A 20,011-nucleotide genomic window follows, 5' to 3' on the forward strand; every position below is an offset into this window, starting at 1 on the left:
AGGAGGAGGAGAGGACAGAGGGTGAAGAAAGAGGTGTGAGTAGAGGGGAGAGCTTTCCTCGTCCTTTGGATCCCCTGAGAAACTCAACAAACCTGTTGCACCTGGAACTGTTTGAATGGGACACAACTGTGGGAAGCCTGAGGTAGTACCATCTTCCCATAAAAAGCAAGTCTATTTTTTTAAAAAAAATATTTTTATTGAGTTTCTTTTCTTAAGGTCATAAACACAAGGTTGAAGTAAGAGAATACAAGAAACAAAAACAAAGAAATGATAAAAAGATCATTACAATCCAATTTTCAATAGTTTTTCCAATATTCCAAATGGACTTCCCCGCATCCTCCAGACTCTGCGTTCTTTGCAATAAAAGTTTCAGCAATTTGTTACCTTGTTTCTTAACTTACTGTATCTTTCAGTTATTATGTTTCTAAATTCACGATATTATGTCCCAACTTTGTACATTTAAAGTTAACATAATAAAATTGTTTCATATTACCACCTCTTTTTTCTTGTCTTAATTTTCAGTTTACCTAATCAAGTTGCTAAAGCAAAAAATTTCCTAATCGTGCGTATTTCTTAACATTCATACAACTTATAATGTTTTTGCAAATAGTCCTTAATTTTTTTCCAGTCCTCTTCCATTGTTTCCTCGCCCAAATCTCGGATTCTGCCAGTCATTTCAGCCAGTTCCATGTAGTCCATCAACTGCGTCTGCCACTCCTCCAGCGTGGGTAAATCTTGAGTCTTCCAGTGCTTTGCAATAAGAATTCTTGCTGCTGTAGTAGCATACATGAACAAAGTTCTGTCCTTCTTTAACACCTTCTGGTCCACCATGCCCAATAGGAAGGCCTCTGGTTTCTTGGGAAAGGTATACCTAAATACCTTTTTTAACTCGTTATAAATCATTTCCCAGAAGGCCTTCACCTTTGGGCAGGTCCACCAGAGATGAAAAAATGTCCCTTCTGCCTCCTTACATTCATAAAAAGCAAGTCTAGAGTGATTCCAGGAGTGAGACTTTTGTGGGTGAGCTGAAAGTTTGTTTAGACCCTGGAGGCTGAGAGGGAGGGTGCATCAGAAGGAAAATAAACTGATATTTATTTTTATAGATATTGGTAACTTTGTAGTGATGTAACATTTTTATATTTAACACTGTATTTTTTGTAACATTTTATTTAAGTTGTCTGTTGTTGCTTCAGTGTTTTGTATGCTGATTAGAAGTATTTTATAAAAATATTCATATACTTCTGTATTGTTTAAAAAATAATCACAGGGGTTTACAACAATAGAAGAAAACAAAACCAAGCAATAGTTCAGTGGCAGAGCATCTACTTTGCATGCAGAAGTCCCCAGGTTCAATCCCTGACAGCTCTGGGGAGATCTGTGGAGGTCAGAAGCCAGCAGATAATGCTGAGCTAGGTGACCCTGTGGTCTGACTTAGTATGTTCCTATGACTGCACCAGTTCTTTTTGTCAGTTTGCATTTCTTAGTACAGAAAGTACCGAAAGTATTGATCTGATGTGTAGAGATCTTTCCTGTTCTGCTTAGTTAAAGAGGGTTCTGGAAAGTTTTCTTTCTATATGAAAGAAACAGGCAGAAGGTTCTTGTTTGGGTTATTTCTTCTGGGAAGCTGAGTACATCTTGTTTAAACTGGTTCTGTCCACTGGCGGAGGAACAGGGGTGTGTGGGGAGCGTACCACCCCTGGCGCCCCGATCCCAGTGGAGTGCCATCATGGCTGCCCCCCCCCCGCGCTGGATGCCACGCCCCCGCAGGCAGCGCACCATGCCCCTGCGGACAGCATGCCACACCCCCGGGATGCGCACCAGCCACGCCCCCGCCCGCTCTCGGCCCCCCCGCCCCACTGCCGGAGCTTGAAGCTCCACCACTGGTTCTGTTATTTTTCTGTCAAGGTCATGCTAACTATAATAATCAGTCCAAGAGGAGCCTGGGTTTCACTTACATTCACTTCTATCTCTTTGATCTGTTCTGTTCTGTATGCTTAGTGTTAAGTTTAAGTTTTATTCAGTGGCGTAGCGTGGGGGGTGCAGGGGGGGCCGGCAGCACCGGGCGCAACATCTGGGGTTAGGGCAAATCCACAGGTTAGGGGGCGCAAATTCACGGGTTAGGGGGCGCAAATTACTTGCCTTGCCCCGGGTGCTGACAACCCACGCTACACCACTGGTTTTATTATAAGACATTGTAAGTTTTATTGTAAGTGCTGCAACTGGATTTTTAAGGACTGTCCCAATCCTGAAAGTATTGGATTTGTGACCATTATGCTCGTTTGCCTTCAGTAGCAGTAAAGCTCTGCTGGATGAAGTACAATTGCCTCTGGTCTATTTTTTGGGGAATTCTGCAACGTGTCTTTAAGTTCTTCTCCAGAGATGGTGTGACACTTTTCCCTGGGGCAGGTGGGGAGTGCTTGGTCCCATGTGCACCAAGCCCTGAGCAGAGCCTGGTGCAGATGCGATGAAATCCACAAGCCCCACTCCCTGACCCCACCCAAATCACACCTTTCTTGTAGCTTTCAAAGGGCAGCACCTAAGGGAGACCCCCTGGCACCCCTGTAATCTGAGCACTGTTTCAAAAATCCTAGCAGGAATTCAGTCACCCTGGAGAAAAAACTCTGTCGCTTCCACCCACCTCTCTCTCTCTCCCTTTCTCCTGTTTTGGCTGATTCCCTTCTTCCCCACTCCCTTTCACCTTCTCGATCACAGTCTCTCGGCACTCTAATTGCCTGGAGTTCTAGCAAGGTTTGCAACCCCAGCAAAGCTAGCTGTAGTTCCCACCGCTTCCAGTCTTTGGCTGCAGCGTCTACAATGCAATGTGAGAAACCAGCAGAAAGGAAACAAATTGGGGCAGCATCAGTATTTAGGACAGCTAGTGCAATAAGCCATGTGATGTGTTCTTAATAATGACGAAGGGCTGCTGATTTGGGGACCAAATTATCTTTTCTTTTTTTTTAATTTGCTCATCGGCTTAAAAATCTGGTCTGACAATAGCTTAAGCCTCATTGACTTGACCGCTTTCCTTATTGGTTTCCTAGCTTGAATCTGAGCCGTTTCCCCGTTGCTTAGGAAACATCACGGAGAAGGGGGGGGGGGGAGAGATGTCTATTCTGCGGAGGGAAAAGAGCAATAACATTTCATATAACTTCTGCTGACAGAGACAGCCTCAAACCTGAAGGGGATTGAGGGCAAAGATCTAATTTTGCAATAGGATGATATCCAGTTTTTCTATTATTACGCAGGGTCAGAAGATCTCTCCTTTGTCAAAGTCAGCTTTGGTCCTGGTGAAAGGAACTGGATAAAGATTTGCAGCCAAAAAAGAAAAAAAGAGGCAGTGCTGCTTTCTGCAGAAAAGGTTAATGCAGGCAGTTGGCACGGAAGTAAAAAAGGTGCAATATAATTATACCTCAGCACCTTCACTGTCATAAGATGCTTTGTTACCTCAGGCAAGTTTGCTCCTTTGCCACTTACTGTTTCTTTAATTCCTTATGATTTCTTTAATTCCTCCAGAAATATTATCACCATATGACAGTGAAGGCTTATATATGTTTTTGGCCAGCATGCCTAGTGCTTTCGGTCATGAAGCTGTTTGCAGCAACAACAACAACAACAACAATTTATTATTTATAGCCCGCCCATCTGGCTGAGTTTCCCCAGCCACTCTGGACGGCTCCCAACAGAATATATAAAAAAGCGACAAAACATCAAACATTAAAAACTTCCCTAAACAGAGCTGCCTTCAGATGTCTTCTGAAAGTCAGTTGTTTACTTCCTTGACATCTGATGGGAGGTTGTTCCACAGGGCTGGTGCCACTACCGGGAAGGCCCTGTGCCTGGTTCCCTGTAACCTCACTTCTCGCAGTGAGGGAATTGCCAGAAGGCCCCCAGAGCTGGACCTCTGTGTCCAACAACAACCTTTCAGTGTACATCTGGGGCACTTCAAGCTCAGGGGGCAAATGTGTCCCCTATCTCTGTCTGGCCCTTAGTGGGCACCAAGCTGGCCAAGGCTCCTTGAAGGAAAAGAGACAGAGGAGGTAGGAGAAGTGAGAGGCCTTTGCCTGAGGGAATTTTGTGCATGCTAGATTGTTTCCTTTTCTGTCCCACTTATTTGCCTCCATCCCTTTAACCCACCTCACCTTTTGGTCATTTTCAGATTGTGATTCTCACAATGGAAACATCCCCACATGTCTGAATGATGACTGTTGTAAATATGTCCCATCTCCCACTATCCTCCTCCTGTGCTGGTGGGACTTATTGCCCACTGCTTGTAACTACACATTGTCTTTTGCCCAGCACTGTTGGCACCTGAACTTTCTGCAGTACCCGATTATCGCAACATGAGCACACTTAATTCAAAGCCAACACCGCCCAGGATAAAACATCTCATCTCTCCAACAGGCTGTGCAAACACTGCATTTTTATCTAAAGTGGCGAAGTCAACCATCTCCATTTCACAGGGATTTAGAGTCTTAATTCCATCCTAAATGTTTGCATAACACTTTGAATTCCCTCAGAGTGTCAGAGCCAAAGCTCTGCTACCAGGCCCTGAAAGCTTGGAAGAAATCAATTTTGGAGAAAGAGGATGGCGGGAAAAGAAATGAGACAAAACTGGTCCATGCTGACATACTAAACAGCAACAGCTCTGTGTTCCTCTCCGATCACTTTCTACACCCAAGTTTGGGGCCATGAGCAAGCCCTCCATTGTGGGAATCAATTGGGGATTTTTTTCACAGTATCTGGGTCCATAAACTGACAGGATCTGTTCCAATCCACCCACATCTTTGAGCTCTCTCCACTCTTGTGCTTAGCTGGCAGCCTAAGTCAACTGTTCAAAAGAGCATTCAAAATAAAAATGCGTATCAACGCTTTGGAACTAATATATCCAATCAGAACATTAAAAAAGGAAGTGTGATTTGTCTGTTGTCAGAGAAAGATGCGCCAGAAGGCCTCTCCTGCGATTCCCCCAATCCCTTTCCCTTTGCCTCCTGCTTTAATTGGAAAACACTGGCTTGCTTGTAGTCCGGGAGAAAAGAAAAGAAATAAATAAAGCAAGGGAACACTTGGTGCATTTAAAAGAGCTGTCGTCAGAGTAACTGGGCTAAAACCTAGGTGGGTTTATTTATCTGTATTCTCCGCTTGAGAAACTCCAGTTGAAATGGGCTTTCAGGGTACAAAAGTAGCCAAGATTATTCCTCCTCTCTGCCTCCTCCCCCCTGTCCCTTCCACATCTGCCATTCAGCCAGCCACACTTGCCTGCCCGGACCCCTTGGTGGTGCCCAGATGCCAGGAAACGAAAAGGTAGGCCCGCTTCAGGCCTGCTTTAGTCCACAGGCTGGCTGTGGATGTGATTAACGAGCAGCCGCTGGCAGATGCAGCTTATCTTGAGAATGCACAAAGGCAGCGGGTAAGCAGGCATGAAAAGTGCACATTTTTCACCCGCAGTGCTACTGCTGAGCAGGGAGGTGGAAGGCAGAGATTTCTCATGCCTTCGCCACAGAATGCCAGATATCCATGGGACGCGGAAGCAACCCGAGATCTAAGAAGGGCTCCGAGAGCTGTTTCTTGCTGAGCTGGAAGGAAAAGTGCCTTCCATTCACAGCTCTGCCTCCCAAAGCCTAATTCGGCAGTGAGGTGCTTCAACACGAATTTTGGAAAAGTAAAGAGAAGGCCCGGAAGTTCTTGCGTTCACCTGCAGATCTAGAGGCTGCCAGTGCAGCAGAGGAGCCAAAATCGAATCAGAGGCCCAGTAAAATTGCAAGAGAGGACAGGCTCAAATCAGATTATTTAGGAAGTGGATGGTGTACAAATTGTCTAGATAGGAACACTAAAACAGAATGTTGCAGAGCAAGACAAATGAGAGCTGACATCCGCCACTCGCAAGGCCAACTTCACAATATCTTGAGTGATATTGGCACAATAGGACATTAGGGCAAGGGGAACCATTATTGCATCAACTCTCAAGGTCCGCCTCGCTGGGTGAAATATAAAACCCATCCTGTGACTGTACACAAACCACAGTTTTGATGCATCCCACGCTTGCATGCTTTGCTTTACGTCTGCAAGACGTTGTCCTTGTCCAAGTGGCTGCCTGCATTTCTCCCCCGTTTAATTTGGATTTTCCTTATTGGCAGGTAATATGGTAAGAGGCATGTAAAACTGCATGTTACCCAACTGTGAAGATGCTGAAGCACATTGTGTGGGTTTGTTGTTGTTTTCTACTTGTTTGGTAACATCTCGCTGGACGCTATATATCACCACAATCCTAACTTCTGTGGGTGATGCACTCCTCAGCAGGCTGCTGGTGGGACCAGGCACAACACAGGCACATTTTTGTTTTTTAGCCCACTGTTTTGTGCAAGTCAGGTAAAACTACTACCTCAAAAATTAATAAAAAGATTGCCCTTGTGCACAGGTCAACAAAACCAGTGAGCAGGTCTACAACAGACCTCACGTTTCTGGAACTCAGGGAGAGCAAGGAAGTACCAACTGAGGGGACAACAACAAAAGGGCAAATACACTCTCTCAAATACCACCTAATAATGTGGATGGGAAACACTGAGACCAAGTTCAGCTGAAAGTGCTGATGTGTGAATGAAAGGGGGAAAATAGATTTATGTACATGAATATTCCGGTGTGTGCACAGCTTTTGTCCAGCTTAAAATGAACAAAGGAGCACAAAACCCTTCATCTATCAATATATTTGGATGATTCCAACGATTACCCTCATATTTTGGCTCATTCAAGAGGAAAATCGAGAGGCTTATTTTCTTCCTGTCTAACAGGAACCCAATTTACACTTCTCCTCCCCTAAACCTTGTGAATGACAAGGACTAAGTACCCACTTCCATAAAAGAGCAGACACCACACGTATTCTTTTACTGCATTTTGATTGAATATCTTTTCTCCTTTGAATATAATTGAAGTGTAGGCGGGTTCAGGCATGACCCAAGATGGAGATCCAGTTCCAAAAGGATTTATTGGAATACCAGAAACAAGAAGAACAAGACTGACAAACAGGGACACTTGGCCCAGTATATATACCTTAAGCCGGCCCAGGCAAAAACAAACAAACAAACAAAACCCTAATACAGTGGTACCTCGGGTTAAGAACTTAATTTGTTCTGGAGGTCCGTTCTTAACCTGAAACTGTTCTTAACCTGAAGCACCACTTTAGCTAATGGGTCCTCCTGCTGCCACTGCGCCGCTGCTTTGCCATTTCTGTTCTCATCCTGAAGAAAAGTTCTTAACCCGAGGTACTATTTCTGGGTTAGCAGAGTCTGTAACCTGAAGCATCTGTAACCTGAGGTACCACTATATTAGCGAATCGCAACACTGGTCCTATCTCAGCAGGGATTGGCAGCCTGCCAGCTACTAACAATGTCATTGGAGGGTTTTAGAATCCTCTCTGTCTTTTGTTATGCAGATGAAGCTCCTGAGCGCCCGGAGGCCTGAAGGCCTAGGCCTGCATTGCATGCATACGATGCCTGCATACATAACACCAATATATTTCAGATGTTTCCTTGCGTCTGTTTCCTGGATGAACATCCATGAAAGTTATTCTGCTTGAAAGTTACTGAATCTTCCGTGGAGAATATATCAGTTTAGATACCCTTCTTCGTTTTGTTTTCAATGCAAACTGTTCTTTCATTCTCTCCGTTTTGAACTGTTTAATAAAAGACTGGAAATTGAACTTTGGAGGTAACTCGGTACTTTGTTCATTCAGGATCTGACTCTCTCATTTGCCTAATCGGTTGTCCATGCTGCATGCTTTTAAGGAGAATTAAAGGCAACCTGCTAACAGGTTTAAACCCTTCTCCACATATTTGGTTTCAGATTCACAAGAGTCAACATGGTGGCAGCAGCGATGGAATTCAGAAGCAAACCTCTCTCATTCTGTTCTACCTCGCAAGAGTGTCCCTTTCTCTTATACTTGAAGGAGGACTCAAATGTAATTTCCTTCAGCTAGTAAATACGGTGGTTTTTTTAGGAAATCATATTTTCTCAGGGCTCAGTAACAACATTTCATTGCTGGGAAAATGTGTTCCCTCCTGTAGCATGGGGATTAACAGATTGACAACAAAAGTGGATTTTGTGAGTCCTTATGGTAGCTAAGAGACTTAGACTTTGAGCCTGGAAGGATAAATACCCACTGTCTATTGTGCCATGGTCTGAGGGCCTCACTGCCCTGGCGACATTGAAACGTATTTCATATAGGCATCAATTTCATGCGGATACCTATTGGACATCTGGGGGGGGGGGCTTATATGAACTTTTCTGTTTAAGATTTGTGCACTGATGGGCATCATGTCTGCAATGTGAACTGGCAGTAGTCTACTGTTTTTAAAAGTACTATTTGTATCTTACAATTTTTTTTGTTTCTCTTCCTCCTTTCTCTCCTTTCATTTTATTTCACGTTTCTCCTTGTTAATTTTACAAATAAAAAAATTAATAAAGTGATCCATCCCTTTGTAATTAGCACAGCATGGGCTATCATCATGCGAATATCAAGGACTCTTCCCATCCTGCAGCCGTCTGGTTGATCCACTATGGGAAATGAGCCACTTAAACATATATTAGGGGGTGTGCATTGGCTATGCGTACCTCAAATTACAAGGCAAGGTGGGGTGATTCGGGGAAGGTTTTCACATTTCTTTTTTTAAAAAAACAAACAAACAATTTTATAGGATGGTTCTCACATTTCTGAACTGGATCCCTAAGCTTCTGAGTGGTTCTGTGACTTTGTTTCTCAAAGCATTGAACTACTGACACCCCCCACAAAGAAAGGAAAGCAAGCTGAAAGGAGAAATGTCCAGAGCTCAAGGATCATTCTTCATTATGACAGAAAGACCTACCAGTAGTTTTTAATCCTAGTGAATTATTTTCTAGTGCACTCCAAGCATAGTGATTTGGGTGGAGAGAGAGTAAAATCTGCTTGGTTTTTTTTGCATAGGACTTGCCGATCAGAAGGTCGGCGGTTTGAATCCTGCGATGGGGTGAGCTCCCGTTGCTCAGTCCCAGCTCCTGCCAACCTAGCAGTTCGAAAGCATGTCAAAGTGCAAGTAGATAAATAGGTACCGCTCCGGCGGGAAGGTAAATGGTGTTTCCGTGCGCTGCTCTGGTTCGCCAGAAGCGGCTTAGTCATGCTGGCCTCATGACCCGGAAGCTGTACGCCGGCTCCCTTGGCCAGTAAAGTGAGATGAGCAACCCCAGAGTCGGTCACGACTGGACCTAAAATGGTCAGGGGTCCCTTTACCTTTACCTATGCCTTACCCTATGCAGGTCAGTGGAGTGGTTGTCATTCCCTAAAATGGGATGGGGAGCCCACAGTCTACTACTAACTATTAGGGTTAGAGGGGCCTTGCTGGCAGTGGAGGCTGATCATTATGGCAAAAGAGACTCTTCCTCACCAACCTCAGTCTCCCTCAGGTGACCCCATCTGATTGCCTTCATACAAACAACCAGTCCAGGGGGTGCCATTCGCTGTCAGCTTCTTCCTCCTCAGCTTGGGGGCTTGCAAATTAGAAGCTGCTTGTATCTGAATGAAAATTGCTTTGTCCATATCATGTTGGCATCAATCAAGCACCCATCTCACTTATTTTCAACAGTGAATTTGGGTATCCCCTATCCTGGGGGTGATCTGAACGCTTGCTGAAAACCCCTTGCAGGTATCTATGTACTTACAATTTGGTACACTTAATTGGAGCAGGTCGGCCCCAATTTTAACCACTTTGGAAAAGGGAGGGAGGAGTTCTAGCCAGCTGGTTCCCCAATATAGTGAATGGGGCACCCACAGCTTTTATATAGAGTGGCTTGGAACCAAGAGCACAGACTGAAGAGGAGAGAACAAAGAGAGTGGCTAAGAAACAGATCAGAATTTTTAGATACATGTACAAGATGAATCTTTGGGCTCGTGTGCACCCTTAAAATATATCCTACCTGCTCTGCAGGGCAGTAGTATAAATTGAGAGCCAGGAGGTGACCACCTTACAAATCTCTGATACAAAAGGCCCAGTTAATTTTGTTAAATTTCCTGCACCGGAAATGTTTCCTGGTCCATTCCCTGGAAATAAAGGATGGGCCTGCATTTATTCATATAAGTGCTATCAGTATGCATAGTGCTTTACAGTGTGACAGGAAGACAGGTCTCTGTCCCAAGGCACATACAATCTAAAAAGGCAGCCTATGACCCTTGCCCAACTCGACTTTATTAATATTTTAATATCCATTAGGATAGCAGCAGGGTGTTCTTAATCATGATGAATGGGGGTGCCTTAAATGTGATTAATGAGCTGTAGGGTTAATGTGGAGTCTTGACTGACTGAGATTGTCAGACGTGATTAAGGGAAACACCTATCATATCTCCACATCCTTGCTGCTCTCAACGTTTTAAGCCGAACACATTTAGGATGTTAATGAAATTACGAGGCGTATTAATATTTTACAATTTCTTTGAGAATGTGAACCATTCCTTCCACTGACCATCCTCACAATGGATCATTAGTTCCTAAATTCACATTAATTTGTTACTTGCAGTTCCCAGTGCCCTCAAGATTTTACCAGAAAAGTTTAATGAATCTGGGGAACTTCAGGACCTGGGTGCCCAGGTTACCCCCCCCCCTCGCTCCCTCATTCCCTTGCTCCTCCCTCCCCTTTTCTCTTTCTTCAAACAAGAAATGAGAATACATTTATTTTTAATGGAGAGGTAAGATGAAAGAGAAGCTGCTGCAGATCAGAAGCTGCTACTATTCCATCTAATTAACTTCACCTGAATTTTCAAAGGAAGGAGGGGGGAAAGATCTGAAAATAATTTCAATCCACTTTCTCTGCTCCCCCCCAACACACTTCTAGTCATCTTGTGTTTGATGCTCTGCTAATATAGAGGTAGCAGGGATGATTCTTTAATTCCCAAACCCCAAATATATCATCAAAGAGAATTCCTGAAGTCATTTCCAGGCAAACACGAGGTGTTCTGTGTTATTTTTTAAAAAAATGTATATTGTCATTATGGATTTAGTGTTTTAATTGTTTTTAAAGGATTTGGTTGTATACCAGGTACAGAACTCAAGTTATTGAGCAATTAACAAACAGTTATTTCATTTATTTATTACAGTATTTTTATACCACTGTATCATCATGTATCAGGGTGGTGTGGAACATAAAACACCATTGAAAACAATATGAATAATCATTCAAGCAACTGGCTAATCGATTGATCAGTCAATAAAAATAAAACAGACACATAGGTCTGTTGGCATGAAAGGGTATTCAAGAGATGCCTCAAGGTCAAAAGTGAAGATCCCTGCCAAATCTCTGCTGGAAGAGCATTCCACAGCATAGGACCAACATCATCCAATTGCTGACTTCTGGTTGAAACTAGTTGGGCCTCTGCAGCATGGGGAACAACTAATAGCGCTGCTTCAGGTGATCTCAGTGATTGGGGTGGGATATAAGGGTTCAGATGGTCCTGGACCCAAGTGCTTCAGGGCTTTGTGTATTGACACAAGAACCTTGAACCTGATAGCAAATGTGCAGCCAATGCAGATGTTTTAGCATAGGTAACAAACAAATAAACAAAAATAGTGGACAATAAAGTGATGGGAAGTCTAAAGGTAAAGGACCCTTGGACGGTTAAGTCCAGTCAAAGGCAACTATGGGGTTGCGTCGCTCATCTCGCTTTCAGGCCGAGGGAGCCAGCGTTTGTCCACAGACAGCTTTCTAGGTCATGTGGCCAGTGTGACTAAACAGCTTCTGGCTCAACAGAACACTGATGGAAGCCAAAGCGCACGGAAATGACATTTACCTTCCTGCCAGACCGGTACCTATTTATCTACTTGCACTGGCATGCTTTTGAACTGCTAGGTTGGCAGAAGCCGGGACAGAGCAACGGGAGCTCACCCCATCGCGAGGATTCAAACCGCGACCTTCTGATTGGCAAGCCCAAGAGGCTAAGTGGTTTAGACAACAGCGCCACCTGCATCCTATTGATGCGAAGTCTATCCATGATGTTGTAAGTTCTGTGAAAGTCACCACTTAATGTCACTTTTGACCAGAAGTTCCCAAACTAATTTGGCATGCTGCCCCCTTTTCAGAAAAAAAAAAATTACTCCGTGCCCCCCTACCTTCTTTAAGCAAACAATCTGAAAGATGCAGTGATAGATATGTGTTCTTTTGTGTATATATATTTCTACCTATGTCCTATAAAGCGTGTTCTCCTTCATGGAGAGCACGTGTTGCGGTGGGAGCCGCCAAGACACTCCAAAGTTGGGGGCGGGCTAATTGATTTTTGGCCACTGATGCGATTGGGGCTTCCCTTGTTGTTGGGAAGAAATTAATGTTGCCATTTATTGATTGACACCCAGAAATGCTAAAACTCCTTGCACGAGGCTAGGGCTTCCTCTTTTTGCCCGTGCAGCGGATTGCCCGTCCCTCCCTCCCTAGAATAGGGTTGTTCGCTTTGACCTTGCTATGCCTGTCATGGGGTCGTCTGCTTTGGAGCGGGGGCCTGGTAGGAATTTTGTCCATCTGGCTGATTGGCTGGGGCCATTTGGTTTTTGCCTACTGCGTAGCAAATCGTCACAACTTGTAAGGTTGCGGTTAGGCATTGGTTTATGGTTTGGTTGGTTGAGGGGCATGGATTGGCTGTGCCTGCCCCTCTAATGCTGCTGCTGCAAGGGATTCCGTTAAAGGAATTGGGGGCTAACTATTGCTTGTCCACTCTGTCAAGGGGGCTCGGGCCATAGCAATGAGCTCCTGGTTGCATTTGGGGTGAGGGCAGGTTCCCTGCTCCGCGTAACCCCCAAGTGTATTCCCCCATTCTGACTTTCGCTTTGTGCGGAATGTCAGTCTGTCCCCCATGGTGGGGGCAGATAGTCGCAACCAATGCCTAAGCAACCACTCACCAATTTGTATTTTAATAAAGTTGTGGCCAAAATTATACCAAAAACCTTAAAACAAAAATTCTGTGTGATGTGTGAGTTATTGGGGTGGACCTGGGGACCTCGACACGCAACAGGCTTCCTCAAACTCGGCCCTCCACATGTTTTGAGACTACAATTCTCATCATCCCTGACCACTGGTACTGCTAGCTAGGGATCATGGGAGTTGTAGGCCAAAAAACATCTGGAGGCTTGAGTTTGATGAAGCCTGTCCTAGAACATAGTAAAGCTGAAATCCACTTCCTGGGCCTGGGTGAAGCTGAAAAGGGTTCACCCAAGCCCAGGAAAACCCCTCGCCTTCAGCATGACCACCAGATCCAGGGGATCTGTTGCCATCCTGTAACGGTGCTCAACTTGGTGGTAGGCACCATTACACAGCAGATAAAACATGTACAAATTGTTTTTCAAAATTTTCTTCTTTATGCTTCCACTGTGCCCATATTTTTATTCAACACCCTTTAATTGCACCCAAGGCTACTACTGCCTGCCTGGATCATTCCAGCACCTCCCAAGGAGCAGTATTGGCCACTTTGGGAAGTACTGCTTTAATCAGTTGTTGAATACTCATGAACAAACTGGCCTTTATGTTGAAACAATGATGCTTGAAACAAAATGGGACCATCAGCTGTGAACCTCAATTGCAATAGTCCCCATGCTAGAGCTCGGGGGAATGTTGTATGAAGCCCATCAGGGCAGGCTGTTTGTTGCCCTGGTATGCATGCAAGGTACAAGTGGACATTGCACAGGTCAGCAGGGCATTGGTTGGCCTGTTGTCCCCAAGGCAAGTTTTTATCCCCCAATTATCAAAGGTTTTTTACCTGTGCAACAACTGGATTAACTTGATTTGCTTTTGTAAAGGTTCCATTAACATGTGATATGCTTCGTTCTGGACCTGAGTGAGTAGTAGCCACGGTGCTCTTCTGTAAATGATATGCCCATTTGTTTAAAGTTCAAATCACTTTCAGCAATGAACAGACTGTATCAACTGCTAACAAAGCACTTACCACCTTGTGCCTGTTGGAGGAATTTCAAGTCACAGAACCTTAAAATATCATCAGTTTAAAATGTGAGCAGGAGAGTCTTTTCAGGGGAAGGGGCACTAGCTTTGAATGACATTTGCAGATTGCAAGCTAAGTAAATGCGCACCGCCAGTCAGAGATGTTTGAACTTTAATGCCATCACTGCTTTCAGGAAAATGTGTTTAGATGTCAGAGTGAATATACGTGATCAATTATGACGGGTGGCTTTGGCACAGATACCATTTTCCCTGGCATGGCTTTCTTGTGAATATAAGTGAGATTTCTGTTCAGCAATGTACTAAAGAATGTTTTAACATATGATACAGAAGAATTGCCTGTATTTGGATAGTAATTAATATAATTTGAATCACACAAGGGCTCAAGTACAAGCCAGTTTCAGCATATGTGAACGACAGGGGTACTCGAGCGTACTGGAAATGGAAAGAGCTGCAGCTTAGAGGTGGAGAATCTACTTTGCAGGCAAAAGATCCCAGGTTCAATCTATTAAGTATTACTGCCTAGCAACATTAACTGTAGTTCTGCTTTAAGTTTGTACATTAACTCTACAGATGCATGGTATTTTTTATATATGATATTCATTTCATTGATATGAATATGATAGGGTTGCCATATTTCAAAAGTGAAAATCCAGACACAAAAGTTGTTAAGCTTTTGGCAAAGTTTATGTGATTTTTCTCATTACATTCAGATTTTCCCATGCATTTGCAACCTGGACAGTGCTTCCTGCTATGTCCAGGAAATTCCAGACTTATGGCAATCCTAGAATATGAACCTTAATGACTCATATTCGTAGTTCAGACTTGCTGAGATTTAGTTATGCATTTATTTATTTTTTGCATTTTCACTGGACTGGCACATGGGTCTCTTACTGGCACATATATATAATCAGTGCTTTTTTCCTAGAAAAAAAGTGCCAGAACTCATCGCCTCAGTCACCAACTCAGACGCTGACACTACCACCATCTTGAAACCAAAACCATGTGACAAGATGCTGGGCTGCACCATCTTATAGGGAGATTCAGATTGCCGCTCCAGCACCTTCTCTCATTAATGGGGAGCAAAGTGTTTACAGTACATACCCTTCAAGGCTGCAACTTGAAATCCTGCTGTTTTATACCCTCATTTCTTTGCAGGCGACTCACTGTACGAAGCAGGTATACTTGGCGGGCGCCACCATGCAGCACAGATCCCCCATGTTGCGTATGGCCATGGCAGCATCCAGCCACCGCCACCTTCAGCCTTCAGCCTCCAGCCCTGTGCCCCGGCATCAGCCTGGCCTGCGCTGCACAGGTGCCCTTGTGGACAAGCAAGCCTTGACCATTGAGAGCCAGTGTGGTGTAGTGGTTAAGAGTGGTAGACTCGTAATCTGGTGAACCAGGTTCGAGTCCCCGCTCCTCCACATGCAGCTGCTGGGTGACCTTGGGCCAGTCACACTTCTCTGAAGTCTCTCAGCCCCACTCACCTCACAGAGTGTTTGTTGTGGGGGAGGAAGGGAAAGGAGAATGTTAGCCGCTTTGAGACTCCTTCGGGTAATGATAAAGCGGAATATCAAATCCAAACTCTTCTTCTTCATCATCATTGCTTCTTTGTATCATGAGGCAGCTGGAGTGCTCCTTCCAGCTTCCGCTGCTGCTGTGCATGCGTTGCTGTTTTGATCTCGCTGAGGCTGTGGTTTTTGTAAACAAAGCAGCACCATCATCTTCAGGAAGGTGGCCCGCAATGGCACCCACCTGAGAACTCAAGAGAAATGTCTCCAGATACACTAACAAAGTTATGTCAGAATGTATATACCAAAACCCCCAGTTTTAACAGACACAAAAGGATACATAGCAATGTATATTGCTTGGATTGTTGACCACAAAGAAAGAGATGTTTTGTATCAACAACAATTATGATCTTATGTGTCTTATTATTATTTTATTATTCGGAGGGGGGCGTTTTTTGTTTCTTGACTTGGTTATTTTGCTTGTGTTGTTGAAGGGCTTCTTCCTCTGGTTTGTTTGTCTACCTGACTCATTATAAGGCAGCTTCCTATGTTCCCATGTAAAGGGTTCTGCTTAGGTGAAAGCTATACTGGAGCTGCTATTTTTGAGAATTAAATGCGCTCAGCATTACAGTAATTCAGTTGGCCTTGGTCTGCATGGATCATCCTCACAAAGACCTTTGTTAACTGGAAATTCCATTCAGAGTCGTAAGTGGAATTATTATGGGAATTTTAAAAGAAAGAGATCAGCCAGCCAACAAATCATGTGGGATTGGATGGTGTTGAGAGTGGTATGTTTTCCATCTCTTTTGGCCTTCAAAATAAAGTTTGGATTCTCTGTGACCCATCAAATTTTTATGGGTCTGGTGAAGTTTAGCACTGAGTAAATTTATGTCTTTGGTGAAACAGGAAGCAAAGCTCTGCAAGCTTTTCTCTTCAGTTTTGGAGTCACGACCCTTATCCTTATTGGGTCTGGATTGGCTGAGCATTCAGAAGGACTGAGCTATTGTTCATAAACTAAGCAGATGGCCATGAGGAAGCCCTGTTGTTATATTCGCCTCTAGACATAACTGCAAATCCATAGCAAAGGACTGTAAGGTTCTTCCCTGGCATGGAACTTAGATCCATGTTCAGAAATTCTTTTAAAGGTTTGGGGCCAAGAATGGTTTTGCTTTCAAATAAATGGTTAAAGCTGTCAGGAGAGTTCCACAAAAGACCACATATGGTAGACCCAAAATAACTATCCCTATTAGGGATAGAAGTGGGAAGTGTGGCAAGAAACACATGGGGTGTGGTAAGGAACACCCTGGAATCGGCAAGCAATAGAAAACATGTAGTGACAACTTTTCAATAACCTATGGGATGCACAGCAATGTTAAGAGTGCAACTAATGGCTGATCATAGGCTGAACTTAGAATCGTACACTAGAAGCCAAAATTGTGGAAACCTTTTGGAAAAAGTGTATTTCTGAGGTTTGATGGCTCATAACACCTGATTGGCTCTCTAAACACTCATGCTCCTTGGCTACATTCAAATGAAGGAAAGCAACCTAAGCAAGTTTTTCTGGTTATTTGGCTATAACTTTTTATATAATACAGCGGTACCTCCGGTTGCGAACTGAACCCATTCCGGAGGTCTGTTTGTAACCAGAAACCGCTCGTAACATGAGGCACGCTTTCCCTAATGGTGCCTCCTATTGCTCCTATTGCTGCGCCATTGGAGCACGATTTCCTCTCACATCCTGGGGCAAAGTTCACAAGAAGGGGCATCTACTTCCGGGTTAGTGGAGCGCGTAACCGGAAGAATTTGTAAGGGGGACGGTTCGCAACACGAGGTACTATTGTACAGAGAATTGCATTACATTCTTCATTAAATTATTTCCATTGATAATTGTTTTATGGTATTACTCCAAAAAAGTGGTATTATGAGGCATCAAACCTCAGAAATACTTTTTCCAAAAGGTTTCCACAATTCTGGCCACTAGTGTAGAGTTGGAAGGCGTCTTGACTGCCATCTGCTCCAACCCCCTACTCAATTTCGGAAATCCAGAGCTAGAGAATGCCCAAGCAATGGATGTCTAGCCTCTGCCTGAAGGCCTCCAACACCCCCCTAGGTAATGGTTGAACCGCTCTTACCATCCAAAAATTGCTCCTAAGATTCAATAGAAACCCACCCACCTGTATCTTAAACCCATTAGATGACCGTAGCTCAATCGAAGAGTCTCTACTTTGCATTCAGAAGGTCCCTGGTTCAATCCCTGGCGTCTCCAGGAAGTACTAGGAAATATCCCTTCTTTGGAATCCAGAAGAGTTGCTGCCAATTGGTGCAGACAGTACTGACTTAGATGGACCAATGATCTGATTCAGTAGAAGGCTGCTTCCTACGCTCTTTGTCCTATATCTTTGTGACGGCCTTTCAGGTATTTGAAGAACAAGCTGACGACAAACTTTCCAAATGTGTCCTTTGTTTATTAGCAGATTTAGAAGATTGGATATCAACAGCTCGGCGACAGCAGGAGACACATATAATTAGTCCACAGTCTGTGAAAATCTCACAGGCATCTGCATGTGGTTAGTCCAACACCACTGAGACGCTACATTAATATCAATTAAGCAACCTTAACAACTTTCTTCTCGCAAGCTTCGGATATCGTCTTATAAGGCAAAGGATCAATGCAGGCTGTATCGATTCCAGACAAGCTTTCAGGGCCAGTGGAGCGACTTCTTGCTTGCATCAAACTCCTTTGATGCTGTGGGTCTGTCTTTTGTGTTGATGCAGATGCCTTTGGTTGACAATAACTATGAAAAGTCTGCTTTTTCTGACTGACTTAAGAGAGACACAGCAATTTGGGGGCAGAAAAAAGAGCTTAGAGACTATTCTTGAACAATAGTAATTTGATTCTTCCCTTGATTGGCCTCTGCTGACAAAATAAGGTCACATTTAAATTACATGGCTTCCCCCAAAGAATTTTGGGAACAGTATTGCCTCACAGAGCTATAATTCCTACCAGCCCTAACAAACTACAGTTCCCACAATTCTCTGGTGGATGTAATGTGTTTTAAATGTGCTTCAGATGGATGGTGTGTATGCAGCCCAACACCTAATAACCAAAATATAGGTGAGATTGATGAAGCCAACTGCAAATGGACCCCTGATGTTCCTGATTTTGAGATTTCTTGTGCTACCTAAAACAAACCAGAGATGATTCTAAGGCTCTTTTATCTCCCTGTTTATGATAATGGAAATTAACTGCACTTGTGGCTTCCTGAGAGCTTGTTTAAGACCTAAACATCTGAAAGGGGAACTTGAAGGATGAATGGTAGACTCTAGGTCTGTCAAAAGCTAGTAAACCATTGTGTATATACCTCCTGTTTCCAGAAAGTCTGGTCATAGAACAATAATAGGAGGGGTAATACAGCTCTAGGTTAACTTCAAGCTATCACGGGCACCTGTGAGAAATATTTTTCGGTTTTAGAGAGGTTTCTTTTCTTTTCTTTTTTTAAAGCAAAGACACATCTAGTGTACAACCCATTAGGAATTTCTGATACACAAGCTATATTGAAATGAATGTGAGCGCAATAGAAACCATTTTTGTGCTTGGCTGCTTATGTCCATTTCAAAAAGTTCCTTGCAGGAGAAGGTCCTGATGGATTGTTCCCATTACTATTATTGCAAGGCCAATGTATTCATAGTGGTAGGTGGCACCTGCAATTAAAATGAAGGCTATTTGCTTTGTTAAAAAATAAAAACTTGTCTTAGTTGAAATGAGGGCAAGACATCTTGTTATTGAGTTAACAAACTGATGGCCATACTTTTGCTACTGAACGATTCGTCACACTTAAATACAGAGGATTTGCAGGTCACAGTAAGAACTTCTGCTATGGCCAGCAAATGGGATATGGAGCTTTATCTACCTTAAGGCCACTAGTTTAAAGCAGTTACTCTTTCCAAGCCATTGAAAGTTAAAAGTTATTCTGAAGTGATTTTCACATTGTAGAACTACAATTGGATTTTAATGGTTTTCCTTTCTAGGCGCCTTTTAGGTGATGCCCAAGAGGGCTTTGGGATGTAATACATACTGTATCGAGATGACCATAAGCATTGGGCCCTGTGAGTATTCACCATCATTTGGCCAATGACTTTAATACTGTGCTGTGCAATGCTGAGATCAATGGCATTAAACCTCTTTTAGCTACACTTCCCATACTGACTTCACTAAGAATCAGAGCCCGATGTTTACCAGCACAATATGGCTGCAGCTTCCCTGCAACGCTTGAGTGTCACGAAATGGATCATAAAAGGAGGATGGCGCTAACATTGGAGCCCTCAACGCAATCTACCCATTGGATGCAACTCTCTAATTGGATCCTTCCAGCAAAAATGCCAATGGCTACCGCTATTGGCACTATTTACCTTAATGAATTAGCACTCAGGCATGACAAAGAAGTCTCTTGAAGAAAAACATGCTCTGGATTGCACTTGTAACTACAGTATTCACATAGACCAAATATATAAAGGAAGCCACAGTGGCATCAGTATCCATAGGCAGC

This window comes from Podarcis muralis, chromosome 1 (genome assembly GCF_964188315.1).
Source record: "Podarcis muralis chromosome 1, rPodMur119.hap1.1, whole genome shotgun sequence".
NCBI classification, from domain to species: Eukaryota; Metazoa; Chordata; class Lepidosauria; order Squamata; family Lacertidae; genus Podarcis; species Podarcis muralis.